Below are 21,018 nucleotides of genomic sequence, written 5' to 3'. Positions count from 1 at the left end.
TTTTTAAAAATGAAAACACTGCCAAAATGCGCTGGAGGTGCTCAGTCCTCCAGAGAGCTTCAGAGGCTGGCAGCCTGCACATGAGCAATGGGTTGGAGTACAAGGAATCAGAGCAGGCAGGTAGCCTACTTGGACCAGTGGGAAGCCAGGAATTAGAGGTGCCCTAGGGTCAGATTCTCCCCTGTGGTAGAGGAAGTGAAATTAAGAAGGACAGGAAGGAGGGAAAACTGATCTTGTCTTGGGGAGGGTTGAAGTGTTTCAGGGTAAGTAGTGTTTCTAAATTCCAGCACACTTCTCTGGAGCAAAATTTCCTCATAGCAGCTACTGTGAGTAAGAAAGGACAGAAATAAATGTACTTATTTAAATGCCTGCTGTGAATTGAATTGTGTCCTCTCAAAACTCATCTGTTGAAGCCCTACCTGACCCCCACCCATGTGATGGTATTCGAAGATGACATCTTTGGAAAGTAATTAGATTCAGATATGGTCATGAGGGTGGGGCCCTCATGATGGAGTTAGTGTCCTCAAAAGAAGAGGAAGAGAAATCAGAGCTCTCTTTCTGCCAAGCGAAGACACAGTGAGAAAGTGGCCTTCTGCAAGCCAGGAAGAGAATTCTCACCAGAATTCAGTTGTGCTGGCATTCTGATCTCGGATTTCCCAACTCTAGAATTGTAAAAAAGAAAGAATTTTTGTTGTTTAAGCTATGCTGTCAATCGTATTTTGTAATGGCAGCCCCAAAAGACTAACACGACATCCAAGTTATTCAAATGTTAAAAGTGAGAGCTACAGAATATAGATATAACATGTACTACATATTTTAGAAAATAAAGAATGCATTGAAAATTAACATACAAAACACAGGAATTAAAAATTGTATTCAAAAATTAATAGAGCCAAAGAAAGAATCCGTAAGCTTGGAAATAGGTCAATAGAAACCTCCCAAACTGAAAGGTAGTAGTGGGTTGAACGCCACAGCCCTGAAAGAGAGGCCTGAGTCCTAACTCCTGGAGCTTGTGAATATGACTTTATGTGGTAAAAAGGCTTTGGAGATGTAATTAAATTGAGGATCATAAGATGATAGCATCCTTGATTTAGAGTAAGCCCTAAATTTTTTCCCTGTAAGAAAAAGGCAAGAGGTTTAAGACACAGAGAAGGGGGTGAAAGGGATGTGAGGGTGGAGGCAGAGATTAGAATAATGTCTCTGTAAGCTGAAGTACAGCAAGAATTGAAAGTGACCCCCAGAAGCTGAAAGAGAAGAGGAAAGGTTTCTTCCCTAGAGACTCCAGAAAGAATGCAGCCTTGCTGACACCTTAGTTTTAGACCCCAGAACTGTGAGCAAATAAAGTTCTGTGGTTTTAAGTCACCAAGTTTGTGACAATAAGCCCTATGAAACTAACACAGATGCAAAGAGAAATAAACAGGGGAAAAACCCACAACAACAAAACATCTAATGGTGGGATTATTTTAAAAGGTATATCATATACACAATTGGAATGCCAGAAACAAAAGAAAGAGAAAATGTAGAAATTTTTAAAATAACAGCAGCTTAGAAATTTCAAAATTTATGACAAACACCAAGTCACAGACTTGGGATGCTCAAAAATTACTAAGCAGGATAAATACCAAAAATCTACACCTAGACATGTCATATTCAAACTGCAGAAAAGCTAAGACAAAGTGAAAATCTTGAAAGAAGCAGGGTGAGGGACATTCTTTTCTACAGAGGAATAAGGTTCAGATTTATAGAAGACTTCTGATCAGAAACCCTAGAAGCAAGCAAGAATAGAATGGAGTAAAATAATTAAACTTTGGGGGAAAAAAGTTAGAACTCTACATCCAGTAGCCTGGATTATCCTTTGAAAGTGTAGGAGTGTCCTAGTTAATGCAATCATACAAGGAAAGGATATAAAGTGCATGCAGATTAGGAAGGAAGACATAAGAATGTCTTTCTTGGTAGATGACATGATCATCTATGTAAAAAATCTGAAAGAATCAACAAAAGCCTCCTGGGAATAATAAGCAATTACAGTAGGCTTGCAGGATACCAGGTTAATATACAAAAGTCAGTTGCTTTTCTATATATACCAGCAATGAACAAGTGGAATTTGAAACTAAAAACACAGTATCTTTTGTATTAGCACCCCCAAAATAAAATACTTAGCTATAAATCTAACAAAATATATAATAGATATGTCTAAGGAAAACTATAAAATTCTCATGAACAAAATCAAAGAACTGCATAAATGAAGTGATATTCCATGTTCATAGGTAGGAAGACCCAATATCGTTAAGATGTCAGTTCTTCCCAACCTGATTATGGATTCAGTGCAATTCCAGTCAAAACCCCAGCAAGGTATTTTATGGATATCAACAAACAGAGTCTAGTGTCTATACTGAGAGGCAAAAGACCCAGAAGAGACAACACAATTTTGAATGAGAAAAACAAAGTTGGAGGACTGACACTACTCAACTAAAAAAACTAGTATAAAGCTATGATAATCAAGACAGTGTGGTATTGGTGAAGAATAAACAAATACAGGTAAATGGAACAAAAGAGATCCCAGTAATAAACCCCCATACAGTGACTGATCATTGGCAAAGGCAATAACAATGGACCAAAGACAGTCTTTTCAACAAATGGTGCTGGAACAACTGGACAATCACATGCAAAAAAAAAAAAAAAAAAAGAATCTAGACAGAACTTACACACTTCATAAAAATTAACTCAAAATAAATCATAGACCTAAATGGGAAACACAAAACTATCAAGCTCCTAGAAAATAACATAGGAGAAAACCTACATGACCATGAGCATGATGGTGACTTTTTAGATACAACACCAAGGAACAATCCATACAAGAAGTAATTGAAGGCTAGAGTTCGTTAAGATTAAAACCTTGCTTTGTGAAAAAAAAAAATCAAGAGAATCAGAAGGCAAGTACAGACTTTGAGAAAATATTTGCAAAAGACACATCTGATAAAGGACTAGTATCCAAAATGTGCAAAGAGCTCTAAAAATGCAACAATAAAAAAATCAAATAACCTGATTTTAAAATGGACCAAAAACCTTAACAGATACCTCACCAAGGAGATAAACAGATGGCAAGTAAGCATATGAAAAAATGTTCCATATTATATGTGATCAGGGAAACGCAAATTAAAACAACATGATGGGAGAGGGTATAGCTCAGTGATAGGGCACATGCTTAGCATGCACGAGGTCCTGGGTAAACAACAAGAGATACAACTATACACCTATTCAAATGATCAAAATCCAGGATACTGACAACACCAAATGCTGGCTAGGATGTGGAGGACAGAACTCTCATTCATTGTTGGTGGAAATGCAAAATAGTACAACCACTTTGGAAGAGAGTTCGGTGATTTCTTACAAAACTAAACATACTCTTATATGACCCTGCAGTCACATTCCTTGGTATTTTCCCAAAGAAGATGAAAATTTATGTCCAGAAAAAAACTTGCACTCAGATGGTTTTAGCAGCTTTATTTATAATTGCTAAAACTTGGGAACAACCTAGATGTCCTTCTGAGGTGAATGGATAAATAAACTGTGGTACCTCCAGACAACAGAATATTACTCAGCCCTAAAAGGAAATGAGCTATCAAGCTATGAAAAGACATGGAGGAAACTTAAATGCATATTACTAAGAAAAAAATAAATTAATCTGAAAAGGCTACAAACTATGTGATTTTGAGTATATGATACTCTGTAAAAGGCAAAACTATAGAGACAATAAAAATACCAGTGGTTGTCAAGGGATTGTAGGGGCAAGGTATGAATAGGCAAAGCACAGAATATTTTTAAGGCAGTGAAAATAAATGAAATTGGTATCCGTACTTACCCAGAGTTCACGAAACAACAAGATTTGAGGGTGCAGTTCTCCAGACTGCCAATTATGCCCAGACTTCTGGAAAGTGCAAATTTGGGGGTTCCCAAAACCACAGTTAGTTTACATAATTTGCTAGAAGAACTCATAGAAATCACCAAGAGCTATTATACTCACATCTATGGTTTATTACAGGGAAAGAATATACTAAAACCAGCCAAGGGAAGAGATGCACAGGACAGAATCTGGACAAGTTCCAAATGTAAAGCTTTCATTGTCATCAGGACATGTTATACTGCAGCATTAATGTGTGACAATATACAGGGAATATGGCCAAACCAAGAAGTTCACCCCATCTTCAATGTCCAGAGATTTTACTGGGACTTCATAAACTAGGCATAATTAATTGATTTCACAAGTGCTTAAGCTAAATTTCATAACCCCTGCCCTCCCCAGATTCAGCTGATACTACATGGTCCAAGGGACCCACCATCCCTCACTTTAAAAGTGTAAACTAGGCAGTGTTTCTCAAGGGGCCCTCATTAATAATAAAGACATTCCTATTATTAGGGAAATTCCAAGATTTTAGAGGTTACCTTATAGGAGCTGGTGACAAAGGTCAGAATTTTTTTTCTTTGAGCAGGGCCAAATTCTTTAGTATGCACTATTATCAGGTGAAGTATTTAAAAGTATAACTTGGAGTAGAGAGGAGGATCTTTCCAAATAATTAAAGAACCAATCACCAGGAAGGTAAAATAATTTTAAATACGCATCCACATAATATATCTTCCAAATATGAAAAATTGATTGAATTATAACAAGAAACAGACATTCGTCTTAATAGTGGTGGATTTAAAAAAAAAATTCTTAATTATTGATATGTTTAACAGATAAAGTCAACAGAAATATAGATATTTGAATAATAAATTTTTAAATGTTGATCTGTTGGTCATATAGAGAATTCTACACATGCAATTATAAAATACACATTATTCTCAAGCATACATAGAATAGTTCTAAAAATTTATTACATAATGGACATTAAAGGAAGTTTCAAGAAATTTAAATGAAGAGGTAGCTTACAGATATTCTTTCTAGCTACAATTCAATGAGGTTGATGAACAATCTCCTATATAGTTATGGTTCAAAGAAGACATTATATAGAAATTTCAAAATATTAAAAATAAATAGTAATGAAAACTTGCATATAAAAATTATGAGATGTCCTAAAATCACACAATCATCTCAACGGATGCAGAAAAATCATCTGATAAAATTCAACACCTATTTATGTTAAAAAAAACTCTTACCAAAGTGGGTATAGACAGAAAATATCTCAACATAATAACAAACTATTTATGGCAATCCCACAGCCAGCATAATACTCAGCAATGAAAAGCTAAAAGCCTTCCCACTAAAATCTGGAAAAAGACAAGGATCCCCACTCTCACCACTTCTATTCAACATAGTTTTGGAAGTCCTAGCCATAGCAATCAGACAGAAAAAGAAATAAAAGGGATCCAAACTGGAATAGAAGAAGTAAAATTATCACTACATGCAGATGACATGATACTGCACATTGAAAACCCTAAAGGCTCCACACAAAAACTAGTAGAGCTAAAAAAGGATTCGGCAAGGTAGCAGGATACAAGATAAACTTACAGAAATCAGTAGCATTTCTTTACACTAACAATTAAATATCAGAAAACAAAAGTAAAGGAAAAAATCCCTTTTACAATCTCATTCAAAAAAACAAAATACTTAGAAATAAATCTGACCAAGGAGGTGAAAGACTTATACACAGAGAACTATAAAACATTGATTAAGGAAATTAAAGATGACTTAAAGAAATGGAAAGCTATCCCATGCTCTTAAACTGGAAGAATTAATATTGTTAAAACAGCTATACTACCCAAAGCAATCTGCAGATTTAGTGCAATCCCTATCAAATTACCCAGGACATTTTTCACAGAACTATAACAAATAATCCTAAAATTTATATGGAATCACAAAAGACCTAGAATTGCCAAAGCAATACTGAAGAAAAAGAATGAAGCTGGAGGAATAACCCTCTCAGACTTCAGACAATACTACAGAGCTACAGTAATCAAAACAACATGGTAATGGTACAACAGACTTAGCGGTCAATTAATCTTTGACAAAGGAGGCAAGAATATACAATGGAAAAAAGACAGTCTCTTCAAGCAAGTGGTGTTGGGAAGACTGGACAGCAGCATGTAAAACAATGAAGTTAGAACACTTCTTCACACCCTACACAAAATAAACTCAAAATGGCTTAAAGACTTAGACATAAGACAAGACACTCATAAACCTCCTGGAAGAAAATATAGGCAAAAAAATTTTCTGACATAAATCTTAGCAATGTTCTCTTAGGGTAGTCTACCCAGGCAATAGAAGTAAAAGCAAAAATAAACAATGGGACCTAATTAAACTTACAAGCTTTTGCACAGCAAAGTAAACCATAAGTAAAACAAAATGACAACCTATGGAATGGAAAAAATATTTGCAAATGATGTGATATATAAGGGCTTAATTTCCAGAATATATAAACAGCTCATACAACTTAATAACAGAAAAAAAGAAACCAATCCAAAAAACGGGCAGAAGACTTGAACAAGAAATTCTCCAATGAAGATATACAAATGGCTACAAATGAATAAATGTTCAATATCACTAATTATCGGAGAAATGCAAATAAAAAATACAATGAGGTATCACCTCACATCAATCAAATGACATCATTAAAAAGTCCACAAATGATAACTGCTGGAGGGAGTGTGGAGAAAAGGGAAACCTCCTGCACTCTTGGTGAGAATGTAGTTTGGTGCAGCCATTATGGAAAACAGTACAGAGATTCCAAAAAAAAAAAAAAACAAAACTAAAAATAGACCAACCATATGATCCAGCAATCCCTGGGTGTATATCCAGAGGGAACTCTAATTTGAAAAGATACATGCACCTCAATGTTCATAGCAGCGCTATGTACAATAGCCAAGACATGGAAACAACCAAAATGCTCATTGATAGATGACTGGATAAAGAAGTTGTGTTATATTTATACAATGGAATACTATTCAGCCATAAAAAAAGAATAAAATAATGCCCTTTGCAGCAACCTGGATGGATATGGAGACTGTCATTCTAGGTGAAGTAAGCCAGAGAGAGAAAGAAAAATACCATATGATATCACTTATATGTGGAATCTTAAAAAAAGACAAATGAACTTATTTACAAAACAGAAACAGACTCATAGACATAGAAAACAAACTTATGGTTATCAGGGGGAGCAAGAGTGGGAAGGAATAATTTGGGAGCTTGAGATTTGCAGATACTAACTAATATATATAAAACAGATAAATAATAAGTTTCTTCTGTATAGCACAGGGAACTATATTCAATATCTTGTAGTAGCATATAATGAAAAAGAATATGAAAAGGAATATATGTATGTATATGTATGACTGAAACATTATGCTGTGCACCAGAAATTGACACAACATTGTAAACTGATCATACTTCAATTAATAAAAAAAGGAAAAAAATTAAAATCATAAAACTTGGAAGGAAGGAAAGAAAAGCTCTTTTGATTTCCAGATTATATATTCCTTCATATATAAAAATCATAAAATATATGGATTAATCTAAAATTAATATTTAAAAACCAGTACATAGATATTAAAACAAATGTGAGATGAATTAGAGTTAAATGTGAAAAATGAAAACAAAATAGAAATAAAACTTTATGTGCATATGAAAAGGGGATTGTTTGCTAAACACAACATCCATCAATAACATAGAGGAAATTAATATTCCTTTGTTTCATAAAAATGCAATTCTTCTGTAAATCAAAAGTACCATATAAAAAAGGAAAGACAAGTGCCAAAGTGGGAAAAATAATTTAAGTGATTTTTTCACAAATCTATTAGAAAAGGACTGTGACTAAGAAAATGAGCAAAGAACAAAACAGACTTTTCACAGAAATGGAAATGAAAATAAACACATGAAAAAGATTGTTCTATTAATGAGAAAAAATAGAAGTTAAACAAGTATCTATGTTTCTATTTTTTTTTGTCAAACTATCGCTGTTGATTCATATAAAATATACAAATTGGTTCCACCTTTCTGCAGATCAATTTGGTATTGGCCTAAATTTTTTTCGAGCATTTTAATACATTAATTTTATCTAGATGAACAGCACAAGTCTTAGGAAAAAAAATAGTTCTGGATTCAAATTCTGACTTTAACTCTTACTAGCATTTTTGACCATAAGAATGTAAAATTGGAAATTAATACCTGCCTCAAGCTATTTTGTGAGAGATTAATAAGCCATTGTTTACAAGCTCAGAGTCAGACCTATAGAAAGTACTAAATAAATAGTCACTATCATTATCAATTGTAAATTAAGAGTTCATCTTAGGATAATTATCAGAAATTTACCTTAAAATGCACTTCAATATTTAACAGAGAAAATATTTATAATAGTAAAACTGCCAAAAGACCTAGATGTATAAAAACAGGGAACAATTAAGTAACTTAGATGAGCTATATTTTAGCCAATAAAGTAAGGAATATTTGCTAACACAGGAAAATATTACTGTTGGGTAAATTTAAATAATACATTTGTAATTATAAGTCCTAATGTTAGGATATTTTAAAAATGTGTGTGTGTGTATATACATAAAACACATTTTAACACCTCAGGTAGTGTGACGGGGAGGGGTTGTTCTCAAATTGTTAGTGTTTGTATTGATTCTGGGTTGGGATAAGATTTCTTGTTCAAACATTGTTTTTTTTTTTTTTTCAAACATTAACAGACACGAAATAGTCATTTTATAAAGAGGAGAAATGTGCAACCATTATACCTAAAAATAATGGTTTTCATAATCACAGGTATTGAAGTATTCACTTGCCTGTCATTACATTTCTTTGTGTCTTTTGGCATAAATATTTCAACTGGTTGTGATTCATCACTTATTTTTCTTTCATAATATCACCTTACAGGGATAAACTTTCTTCTTGTTCTTGCGATACCAGATACAGCCAGAGAGTCATTAAGCAAGTAACTTTGTAAAGACACTGTATCCTGGATTTAACATTTACTCCCTTGACAGAATTATTCATGAGATTTAGCAGAGGAGGATCAATTTAGGTGCACTGATATTACTTAGAGAAAACCTACAATATGTTTTAAGCCATTTCTCTGCAATTCTGGTATACAAACAAAGCTACCTAAACATTCTCTCATTTACATTTTTAAGATCCAGTGGTAAAAATAGATAGAAAATAAAATGTTGTATAGAGGAGTATTTAATAGCTATCATGCCCCTTCAAAAATACCTCAAAGTATATTCCTGCATGGAGAAGTTTTAAAGAAAAAATTACACATTTTGGATTCATTGAATTTGTTAGAACACTCTTGTTTGTTTTCACTTTATGACTGGTACTCGGTTGAAGAAGCAATGGTGAGTGTGAGTAGACAGTTCTTGCACAGGGGGATCTTGCAGTCTAGAAATCAAACCTATGTGAGACTCAAGTTAGCCACCTAGAAAATGATGGCACCTTCCCTAGTGAGATGCAACAGTGCCAGCCTCACGTATTACTGGTGCGGTTCTCACTGTCTGTTTAATATGTTGATGCCCAGCCATGCCTCCAAAGACTGAAATGGTAGATCTGAAAAAGGAACTCGGAATCTACACTTCTAATAAAAGCCTAGGTATTTCTGACACAGAGGCTCTACATTTCACGCTTTGGAAAATGCTAGCATTTAACAGGCATTTCTGAGTTTTGCAAAAGTGGGAAGAAATTAGACCTGGCTTTAAATTCCTGTTAGCTCTTTCTGCTTTCCTAGAATGATTATACAATATTTAAGATTAGAAAGTAGTAGAACAGTCTATAATTTAATGTATAATTTAAACTGTTATACCTGAGTTGTTGGTATACGCCCCATTCATATGTTAAATCTTATCCCTAATGTGATAGCATTTGGAAGTGGAGACTTTGGGGGTTATTAGCTCATAAGGTGGTGCTCTCATGAGTGGGATTAGTGCCTCTGTAAAAGAGACCCCAGATAGCTTCCTTGCCCCTTTGTGCCACATGAGGACACAGCAAGAAGAGGGCTTTCTATGAACCAGGCAGCAAGCCCTCACCAGACCACAGTGTGCTGACCCTCTCATCTTGGATGTTCCAGCCTTCAGAACTGTGATAAATAAATGTTTGTTGTTCATAAGCCATCCAGTTTTTGAAATTTTGTTATAGCAGCCAGAACAGACTATGGCAGTATCTGGCTCACCTTTTGAATGGGTAAAAACCCATGATGTCTGAGGTCAGAATTGATTGGTATTACCAATGATACACTGAAAAATCCAGCTGTGCCTTGGGTTTGTCAGTTTGAACCATTTTTCAAACCTTTGGATTCAGTAAAATGAAAAACTCATTTTGCCAAGCACTTTCACCCTTAATTTTTAAACGCATGTGTATTTTAAGAGAAATTTAATCCATATGTTTCTGATTCATTTACACTTAAATCATCAAAATGTTATTTTGTAAGAACCATTTGATGTCCAAGGTTTTCTGAGCTTTGTAAACCTCTTTTCTTAGAAACAGAATGTTATGTTTTGCCAGGGCTTTGAGTGCTGGTCAAAATGCCAAAAGCAGGAGGTTTCAGTGGGTTCCATGTTTTCCACAGAAAGTTCCCTCTTTCCTTCGATCAACACAAAACCAAACCGAACCCCAGAGGCCAACTGACACAGTTCTCGCTTTATCACGACACTCTTTTTCTCTTCAGTTTTTGTTGTAGGAATATAATGGATGGTCTGAAGTTTTGCTTTGTGTTTATGGTTTCTCCAGTAGGTTGATTATACAAGGTTTCTGTAACCTTGGAGATTGCTCACTTAAAGATGTTCAATTACAGTGCAAGTCCAAAAACACAGACTTCTGAAATTTAAAACTTTCATTCAGACAGGAAAACAAGCAGTTTACATTTCGAGAAAGACTCGGTTGTTTTCCAAAGGTGTCATACTATCTTTCCATTTTTAACTTCTTAATCAATAACAGAAATATATTTAGAAAGGGAAATTATGAACTACAGAGTTCTCTGCAATTTTTATTTACAAAAGAAACACATACTATCAATACTTGCAAAGTATTAAATGTAAGAATTCAATAAAAAATTTTTTCAAAATTATTGCCACTCAATGATTTAGAGGTAATAACTTAGCAGGCTTTCAGGAGAATTAGTGCTTTAAAATTATTTAATAATCTGTTTTAAGGACCTTGTAAAACATATTGCATTACGTGTTGCATGAGCAATGAAGCACAAATACATCTTATAATAATTAAGGACAGAATTTTCTTCCAGTCATTTATTAATTGTTTTTTTTTTTAAGTACTTATAAAATACACCATAAAGTGTTACCCAGATTTTAAACTTTTGGTTTACAGAACATCCTGCTTCTTGTTTTTAAGACACTTGACGAGGAAAAACCAAGGTCATTTAATTTGCGGTTTGGAGTCCTACAGGTTTTTCAATTTTCCTTCCCTCTTTGGCTGAACTTTTTGATAAAAATGAGACACCGAGGATTGTGAAACCTGAATGGATTTTATCCTTGAGTTTTGCGTTTTAGTTACCCTTGTAACCTTGACTTTCAAAAAGCTTGATGGATACTGTTAAGGTTTCAACCAATTTTAAGTGTTTGGTTTTATGATTTTTCTTTAATTGCTATGTAACCTCCAGCTTTCTACCATTCATTAAAATGGTTTTACAAATGACTTAAGGTCTGTTGCTTTGACAAATAAAAACCAGGTTTATTATTCTACCTATAATTGAACAATAATTACGATGTTGATTATCTTTTGTTGGGCTTGCTTAATAAAGCCCTAAGTAGTTTAGCGGGATTTATAGCTTCCAGGATTTGAACAAGAGGTCAGAGAGGTCCTTACTTTTTGCCAGCTGACCTTTGGTTTGAGTTTAAATTAACCCAATTTGTGCTGCTTTTTTAATCTATTCTCAAAAGTCAGGCCTGCATAGTACATTATATAGATCTCCTTGGCTGTCTATTTTTATTTTTTTATTAAAATTTTATTTAAATATTTAGGTGATTTAAAGATAATCTAACTGCAGACACAAGACTGTAATCACTACAAACACAGGAATATAAATGACAGAATAGTTAGATCAGCCACATTTTTTTTAATTGAAGTCCAGTCAGCTATAATGTGTCAATTTCTAGTGTAAGCACAATGTCCCAGTCATGCATATACATACATATATTCGTTTTCATATTCTTTTTCATTAAAGATTATTATAAGATATTGAATATAGTTCCCTGTGCTATGCAGAAGAAATTTGTTTTTTTAATTTATTTTTATACACAGTGGCTAACATTTGCAAATCTCAGTCACATATTTTAACGAATATTAAATCACTTTCTGCGAAGTCTTAGAAATATTGATTGTTGAAAATGGGAAGATTTTATTTTCCTATGCACTCTTCCGATACTCTTAAACAAGGCTATCATTAGGTTTGTTTGTTTTTACCAAGAACAAATTCATAATAATCATTCAATCTGATAATTGCAAGATAAGACTAAATTTTCTTAAATCTCTGTCTATCTAGTGTACCTGTTTAGCCTGTAGAACAGGAAGGGGACAAAGAAAATTATGGTACTGTTTTTACTATTTTAAAAATTAGTTCCAGATTCACCCATAAACATATTGAACATCTGTCACGTACCTGGTTTTATAGAGATAAAGGAAATGTGGTCCCTGCTGCCCAGGCATTCCGGGTCGAGACAAGAATACCATTTTTATTCTTTCAGCATTATATAATTCCTTAGATACTGATTTGAGTGTTTTTTTGTTACACTATGTAGCTTGGTCTTCCCTAGGACAGGGCTTTATAAATATCTATGGCTTTCTGTAGAGGAAGAAACAACGCTTTATTTTGTTGCTATCTTAAAAACTCTCTGGCTCTTCCCTGACTAAACAGTGCCGACTCCTAGTGAGGGGCAATGCTTGTTTAGATGCTTAAGTCTAAACAAGTCTGTTCAAAAATCAGCTTCTAACCTTGTTGCCACCAACCTCAGCAGTCACTTCCTGTGGAGGTGTTCAGGGCATTGCTTTCATTGCAATGAATGTGCAATAGTCTGATCAATGATATGATGTTTCCTTAGACAGCTTTAGATACAAATGTTTTTAACAAGGAGTGTGAGAGAAAGCAAAGCGTGGCCTTAAAGGGTTATGGACTTGGAATCAAGTGTTTTAGCATCAGTCTTACTTATTGTAGGTATTGGGAAAATTACCACTTCTAAACTTCTGTTCTTATCTGTAAAATGGGGTGATACGTATTGCACAAGATTTTTTTTTTCAATTGAAGTAAAGTTGATTTACAATATTAGTTTCTGGTTTACAGCATAGTGATTCAATATTTTTATTGACTATACTTCATTTAAATTTATCACAAAATAATTGCTACATTTCCCAGTGCTATACAATATATCCTTGTTGTTTATTTTATACTTGGTAGTTTGTACCTCTTAATCCTTCTGTCTTGCCCCTCCTCCCTGCCTTCCCTTTGTTTTTGGTGAGGATTAAGTGAGATTAATATAGGGAAAGCTCAAGGCACAGTGTCTAGCACACAGAAAGCAATCATTAAACATTAATTGATCAGAAGCAGAAGGAAAGCATCCACCATCCCTTTCAGCTAGGTGTCATGCACTCAGCTGTTTCCTGGAAAATCAAAATGAGCAAGATGGAATTCCTGCTCTTCAAGAGCTGAGCTGTATTTACTAGAGTCTAGGAACTAGATAGTTTCTGCATCATTCGACTAACTGCCATAAGCTTCCTCTACCATAACTTTCTCCATCCAGCTGGCTCAGATAAATGTAAAGGACAACTGTTGTCAATCAGGATAAAGAATTAACTGCTGACATTTTATTTGCATTTGTTCTGTCAATCAAGAGATGAGGTTCTAGCACTCTTATAAAGGCTATCAAAAAATTTAAATTTTTACTATTTATTATCTATTAAAAAAACAGTGCTGATTTTACTATTTATTTTCTAGGTAGGATATACTTCAGTAAATCTCTTCCTGTGTCTGTGTTTCTCATTTGATAATGAATAGTTTAGACAAACAGTTTCTAAAATCCCTTCTAATTCCAACATTCTATTTTTTATGACTCAAGATACTAGCTTTTGAAAGAATAAATTAATCCTTCCATGACAGATGTTTGGAGAAGACAGAGGATTTTACTCTTTAAAAAGTTGAGAATAGCTACAGTGTTGGTGTCAGTTCTCTGAATAATAAATGTTTATTAGTATCCACAGTTACCTGAGAATGGAAACTTGCAACACATGTATTCAAACTCTCTTTATGTTACTATTTTTTGAGTTGTGGATGATTACCCTCCTGGTTTGAAGCACTTTTATCTTTTTGGTAACACATTTCACCCCCATGTTAATGCCTATTATGAGTGCTTTTAGTATTAAAGTGCATACCAGCTCTGTAACTTATATGTGACTTAGACAAAATATTTACCTTTTAAAACCTCGAGATGCTTTTTTTCCTTTTGCTTCTATAAAATAGAGCCAATAATACTCAACTAATAAAGATTTTTAAGCCCCTATCACGTGCTTAACAAAAACCCAACATAGTTTTTACATTTTTAATTAAGAAATTAAATACCTACTTATATCTTGGCATAGAGTTTGACTTTGAACATATTAATCCAAATATTTAAGAAATCTATCTGTACATATTACCAATTATTAGTCTTTAGAAGAGACTAAGAAAAAAGTTTATGCATTCCTTTCTCTAAAAAAGCTTATAATCTATCTTGGGAATTAAGAAAGACTCAAGATTCAAGAAAAGTTGAACAATTATAAAGTATTGTTATAAGAGATTCCATAAAATAGTATTTGTTAAATAACAAATCAGTGATATAAATGTATCACTATGAAACAGGAAACATGAAAATTTACATGAAAATATATGTAAATGCATTCAGACATAGGAGACATCACTTTTAGAGAAGACTGTGTGGAGCAGCTGACAATTAAACCAGATCACTGCAAATTTCTCAGATTGTAGCATGAATGAGAAACATTGCACAAGCCAAAGGAAGTTTTCAGGGAAAGATAATAATATCCTATATCCATATATACATGGGTGCATGCTCTCTCAAACACACAGAGGAAAGAGACATTTTTAAGATAAGTTACATAAACTACTGAGCTCTGTGTCTGATCTGTCATCCAAGAGATAAAATTGTTACTTCCTATTACAGAAGCTGCAAATTTGGAGCCCACTGGGTAAATTAAGGCTATAGGCATATTTTCTTAAGTCACATATTTTTCTTTACATAACTCATGAGCCAGTTTTTTAAAAGTAGAGGATATCATAATTTAAAAAAAAAATGAGTCTCTGGTTTCTCTTGAAAAATCCTGAAGATTTGCTATCACTGAGCCTGCATTTCCTTAACACAAATCGACTTGGATTAAATAGTTGTTGCTACTTCCTTTAAACTTGACCTCAGTCACTAAGGTCTCCACCAGCCCATTCAGTGCTTTCAGATGTACTTATACCTGTGCATGCATTGGCTACCATCTTGCAGAGTTTGTCATTTGCAACTCCGAGAACCCTGGAAAAAGACTCCTTTTGCTCCAGTCTCCTGGGGAAGGAGAGGTGCCATTGGGGAGGACTCATCAAGAGAAAACCAGGGTCAGGCTGGGAGGTGACTGATCAGGGGAAACTTTGCAGGGGAAAAAAAAACAAAAGTAAAAGGCAGCCTGCTTCCTTTGTCTCCTCCCTCTAATCCCTTTTCTGAGTAGGTAGATGAGACCCTTCAGGGCTTTTCTAAGCACTTTTTTGAAAAACAGCTTTATTGTGATATGATTCCTGTACAGTAAACTACACATATTTCAGATGCACAATATGATAAATTTTGATAGATGTACACACCAATGAAAGCACCATCAAAATCAAGACAGGCAACATTTCCATCACTTCCCAAGAGGTGAAAATTTCAAGTTCTCAGTTTATTCCTTCCCACTCCCTTTACCCCCGGTAACCGTAAGTTTGTTCTCTATGTCTGTGACTGTTTCTGTTTTGTAGATAACTTCACTTGTATCCTTTTTTTTTTTTTCTTTTTTAGATTCCACATATAAGCGATACCATATGGTATTTTTCTCCCTTTCTGACTTACTTCACTTAGAATGACTCCAGGTCCATCCATGTTGCTGCAAATGGCATTATTTTATCCCTTTTTATGGCTAAGTAGTATTCCATTGTATGTGTGTGTATACACACACACTACATCTTCTTTATCCAGTCATCTGTCGATGGACATTTGAGTTGTTTCCGCGTCTTGGCTGTTATAAATAGTGCTGCTGTGAACGTTGAAGTGCATATGTCTTTTTGAATTATATTTTTCTCTGAATACATGCCCAGGAGTGGGATTGCTGGATCATATGGTAAGTCTATTTTTAGTTTTTGAGGCATCTCCATACTGTCCTCCACAGTGGCTGCACCAATTTACATTCCCACCAACAGTGTAGGAAGGTTCCTTTTCTCCACACCATCTCCAGCATTTATTGTTTGTAGGCTTTTTAATAATGGTCATTCTGACTGGTGTGAGGTATAGCCTATATCACAAAGCTATAGTAATCAAAACAGTATGGTGCCCACACAAAAACAGACACATAGATCAATGTAACAGGATAGAAAGTCCAGAAATAAATCCACACACTTATGTTTAATTAATCTACAACAAAGGAGGCAAGAATAGACAATGTAGAAAATACAGTCTCTTCAACAGGTGGTGCTGAGAAAACTGGACAGCTACCTATAAAAGACTGAAATTGGAATATTCTCTAACACCATATACAAATATAAATTCAAAATGGATTAAAGACCTAAATGTAAGATCAGATACTATAAAAATCCTAGAGAAAAACATAGGCAGAACATTCTTGGACATAAATCACAGCAATTTTTTTTTTTTGGAATCAGCTCCAAAAATGAAAATAAAAGCACAAATAAACAAATGGGATCTAATTAAACTTAAAAGCTTTTGCATAGCTACGGATACCATCAACACAATGAAAAGACAACCTACAGAATGGGAGAAGATATTTGCAAATGATGCAACTGACATGGGACTCTATTCCAAAATATACAAACAGCTCATACAGCTTAATAAAAAACAAAATAAAACAAAACAAACAAACAAAAAACAAAAACAAAAACAAAAACCCAATCAAAAAATGGGCAGAAGACCTAAACAGACATCTCTCCAAAGAAGTCATCCAGATGGCCAACAAGCACATGAAAAGATGTTCAACATCACTAATTGTTAGAGAAATGCAAATCAAAATAATATAACCTCACACAAGTCAGAATGACCATCATTAAAAAAATCTAAGCACTTTTAATTTTTGATGGGCCACTACTGGAATAGTGAAAAGATTAGCTGGTCTTTGAGGAGGAAGGTTGTCTTTGTATTCCCATTTAGTATAGCTCACTAAAAGCAGTTAGGAATTTAGGACAGAAGCCCTAATGAGAAAAAAATGAGTGGACACTTAGAGAGAATGTATTTAGGTATCTCTTTAAAACCTAATTGGAGTAAGAAGCAGGCTGCAAAGGCAGGATCAAGACAGCAGCTCCAATTCCCTGTCCACTACAGGATATGCTTCAGATGCACGTTAGGGATTCGACAGACTAAATAAAGTTGGGTAATTCTATTTTTCTTGATAATCTTGGTCAACTTATTTATATAGCTTTCTCAACTATCTAGAAAGTTTCATGGAACTTTCAAAATATGCAACAGCTGTCCAGAGCTGTCCTGCGAAGGATTCAACAGTAAGAGGAGAGCCACAGTGAACCATGAAAAAGAGCATGAGCAGCAGAACAAAACATTCAGATCTAGTGTTAAGCCATCACATCGTTGCTCATACACGTATTCTTGGGAGATGGGAAAAAAGGTAGATGCAGCAGATAATTAGTGAATAGACAAGAGGAGAGCTGGAATATTAGGCTGCCACAGCCTGCCTGGGACAATGTCTACGGGAGACAGAAGCTATACTTTGTGTTTTGCCACATATGTGTCACAGTAAAACCCTCACTTAACCAGGTGAATGTTACAGCCCCTGTCTGGTTCAGCCAAGTTTCAGGTATTTTCTACCTCATCCAAAAATGAGACCACATAGTACCTCTGGCATTAAGAATTGCCATAATACTGTAATGGGTAGTATTTATGAGCATGTTCCTCTGCCTTTTATGCCCCAGTTCTGCCTGGACAGAACAGAGTTAATAGCCTCAGTTCATGTGGTTGGCATCATGGGCTTAGTAGGGCATCTAACTCACAATAAACATGCAATAAAGCAATCATTGTTGTTCATATAGCATTCTACCTCAAAACAATACCTTCGAAATTTAAAAAGAAGCTATATATTTACATATTAACTTACAGTATTATAGAGTGATCTAAATTTTTGCTTTCAAAGAGTAGAGTAAATAGTATTATCCTTGTTTTATACGTAGGAAATCTGAGGCAGGAAAGTTTAAGTGACTTTTCCAACGAAACCCCTACAGGAACACAGTGGAGCACAAACCAAAGCTAGCATTCATCTTACAATTCAATGATGCCTTGTCTTTCTCCCATGTATAAAATAAGGCCCAAAAAGAAAGTGTATCTAAGAAACTGATACAGAAAAACAAAACTCCCTGTGGTTGTTAACATGCCACTTTTGTTCTGAGAACGCGAACAGAAAATAGAAAAATTGCTTCTGAACAACCAAAATTCTCATTGATAGAAGTGCTAAATTTTCATAATGCATCTGAGGACCATCATGTAAGTGACCAATTTTAGGCTATGCATGATTTAATCATATTTCACAAACATCCTCTCTCCAGGCACCACAATCACTGAGATATTAGTGGATGACTTCCAACTTTGTGACAACTCATGAAGTTCAACTCTGTTTTTTTCTGGAAAGAATGAGAAACGTATCGGGGACATTTTGGAATTTTCTATGAAATATGGTTGAATGAAAGCACTTACCCTTCTTTTCCACAGAATATTCCCTTATTACGGCTACCTATTAATAGGTGTCATCGTCCATTCCTCTTTCACCAATTGTTTGACATGAAGCCAATCCTTTCTAAATCTAGGCAAAGCTAACAACATGGCTCCACTTAACAAATACTAAGACTGTTGAAATCCATGACATATGTTACTATAAAAATGGCTTATGCCTCAAAATTTCTCTTTTTAGCTACATATAAAGTATCCTATAGCTTAACATATTGTCAAACACATTCTCAAATATTTCTATAAATACATTAAAAAGCCACTGTTTTAGAACAATGCACTGTAAATTAAAATGTTCAGCAAGCTAGGAAGTAAGTTCTTGGACATTGATCTTACTGATATTTTTTGGATCTGTCTCCTCAGACAAGGGAAACAAAAGCAAAAATAAACAAATAGGACTACATCAAACTAAAACAGCTTTGCACAGCAAAGGAAACTATTAACAAAACAAAAAGGCCACCTACTGAAAGGGAGAAGATATTTGCAAACAATATATCTGATGAGGAGCAAATATCCAAAATATACAAAGAACTCATACAACTCAACATCAAGAAAACAAATGATGCAATTAAAAATTGGGCAGAGGATCTGAATAGATATTTTTCCAAAGACATACAGATGTCCAACAGGCACATGGAAATGTGTTTAACATCACTAATCATCTGGGAAATGCAAATCAAAACCACAATGAAACATCACCACACACCTGTCAGAATGGCTATTATCAAAAAGACAACAAATAAGGGTTGGTAAGAATGTGAGGAAAAGGGAACCCTTGCACACTGTCGGTGGGAATGTGAACTGGTACAGCCATTGTGGAAAATTGTATGCAGATTCCTTAAAAAAATTAAAAATAGAACTATCGTATCATCCAGTAATTCTACTCCTGGGTATTTATCCAAAGAAAATGGAAATGCTAATTCAAAAAGATATATGTTCATAGCAGCATTATTTATAATAACCAAGATATGGGGGCAATCTAAATGCCCATCAATACACAAAAGAATAAAGAAGATGTTAACACACATACACACACACACACACACACACACATGCACACTCAATGGATATTACTCAGCCATAGAAAAGAATGAAATCTTGCCATTCGCCACAACATGGATAGACCTATTATGCTAGGTGAAATAAGTCAGACAGAGAAAGTCAAATACTGTGTAATTTCACTTACATGTGGACTCTAAAAAAACAAAACTGACAAACATAACAAAACAGAAACAGACTCACAGATATAGAAAACAAACTAGTAGTTGCCAGAAGGGTGCGCGGTAGAGGGGATGGGGAAACAGATGACTGGGAATTAAGAGGTACAAACTTTCAGTTGCAAAATAAATGAGTCATGGGTGTGAAACTTATGGTGTGGGGAATACAGTCAATAACTACGTAATATCTTTGTATGATGACATATTATAACTGGATTTCTTGTGATCCTTTTGAAATATATAGAAACACTGAATCACTATGTTGTGTAACAGGAACTAATATAGTGTTGTACATCAATTATACTTCAAAAACAAACTCATAGAAAAAGAGTTCAGATTTGTGGTTACCAGAAGCTGGGAATAAGGGAAGGGGCAACTGGATGAAGGCAGCAAAAATGTACAAACTCCCAATTATAAGATAAATAAGTACTAGGGATACAATGTACAAAATGATAAATATAATTAATATTGGTATGTATTTATATGAAAGTTGTTAAGACAGTAAATTCTAAGAGTTCTCATTACAAGGAAAAATGTTTTTTCTATTTCTTTAACTTTGTATCTATATGAGAGGATGGATGTTCATTAAAACATATTGTAATAATCATTTCATGATGGATGCAAGTCAAATCATTATGGTGTACACCTTAAACTCATACCATGCTGTCTGTCAGCTATATCTCAATAAAACTGGAAGAATAAAAATGTTCAGGTCACTTGGATTTCTCCCTACATATTATTTCCAGACTATTTTCCATTTTATTTTCCTTAGAAATACGTGGTTAGAGGCTTTACTGAATGCAAAAATAATACCGGAGAGTAACTGCCATTGTTTTACAGCTACTGA

General features: G+C 34.4%; 2 long non-coding RNA genes across 2 annotated transcripts in view; one reads left to right on the top strand and one right to left on the bottom strand.

Annotated features, from left to right (window-relative positions):
* Positions 1-21,018, bottom strand: part of LOC116660972 — a 190,332-nt gene that overhangs the window by 135,568 nt on the left and 33,746 nt on the right. The window lies entirely within an intron of this gene.
* LOC116660973 lies at positions 1,146-20,636 on the top strand. Its single transcript, XR_004316710.1, has 3 exons — positions 1,146-1,156; positions 11,790-11,798; positions 20,542-20,636. It is a non-coding gene; the product is annotated as an uncharacterized LOC116660973 (long non-coding RNA).

This window comes from Camelus ferus, chromosome 3 (genome assembly GCF_009834535.1).
Source record: "Camelus ferus isolate YT-003-E chromosome 3, BCGSAC_Cfer_1.0, whole genome shotgun sequence".
In the NCBI taxonomy this organism is placed as follows: Eukaryota; Metazoa; Chordata; class Mammalia; order Artiodactyla; family Camelidae; genus Camelus; species Camelus ferus.
Note: the sequence above shows the minus strand (reverse complement) of the source record. Positions and strands in the feature narration are given on the sequence as shown.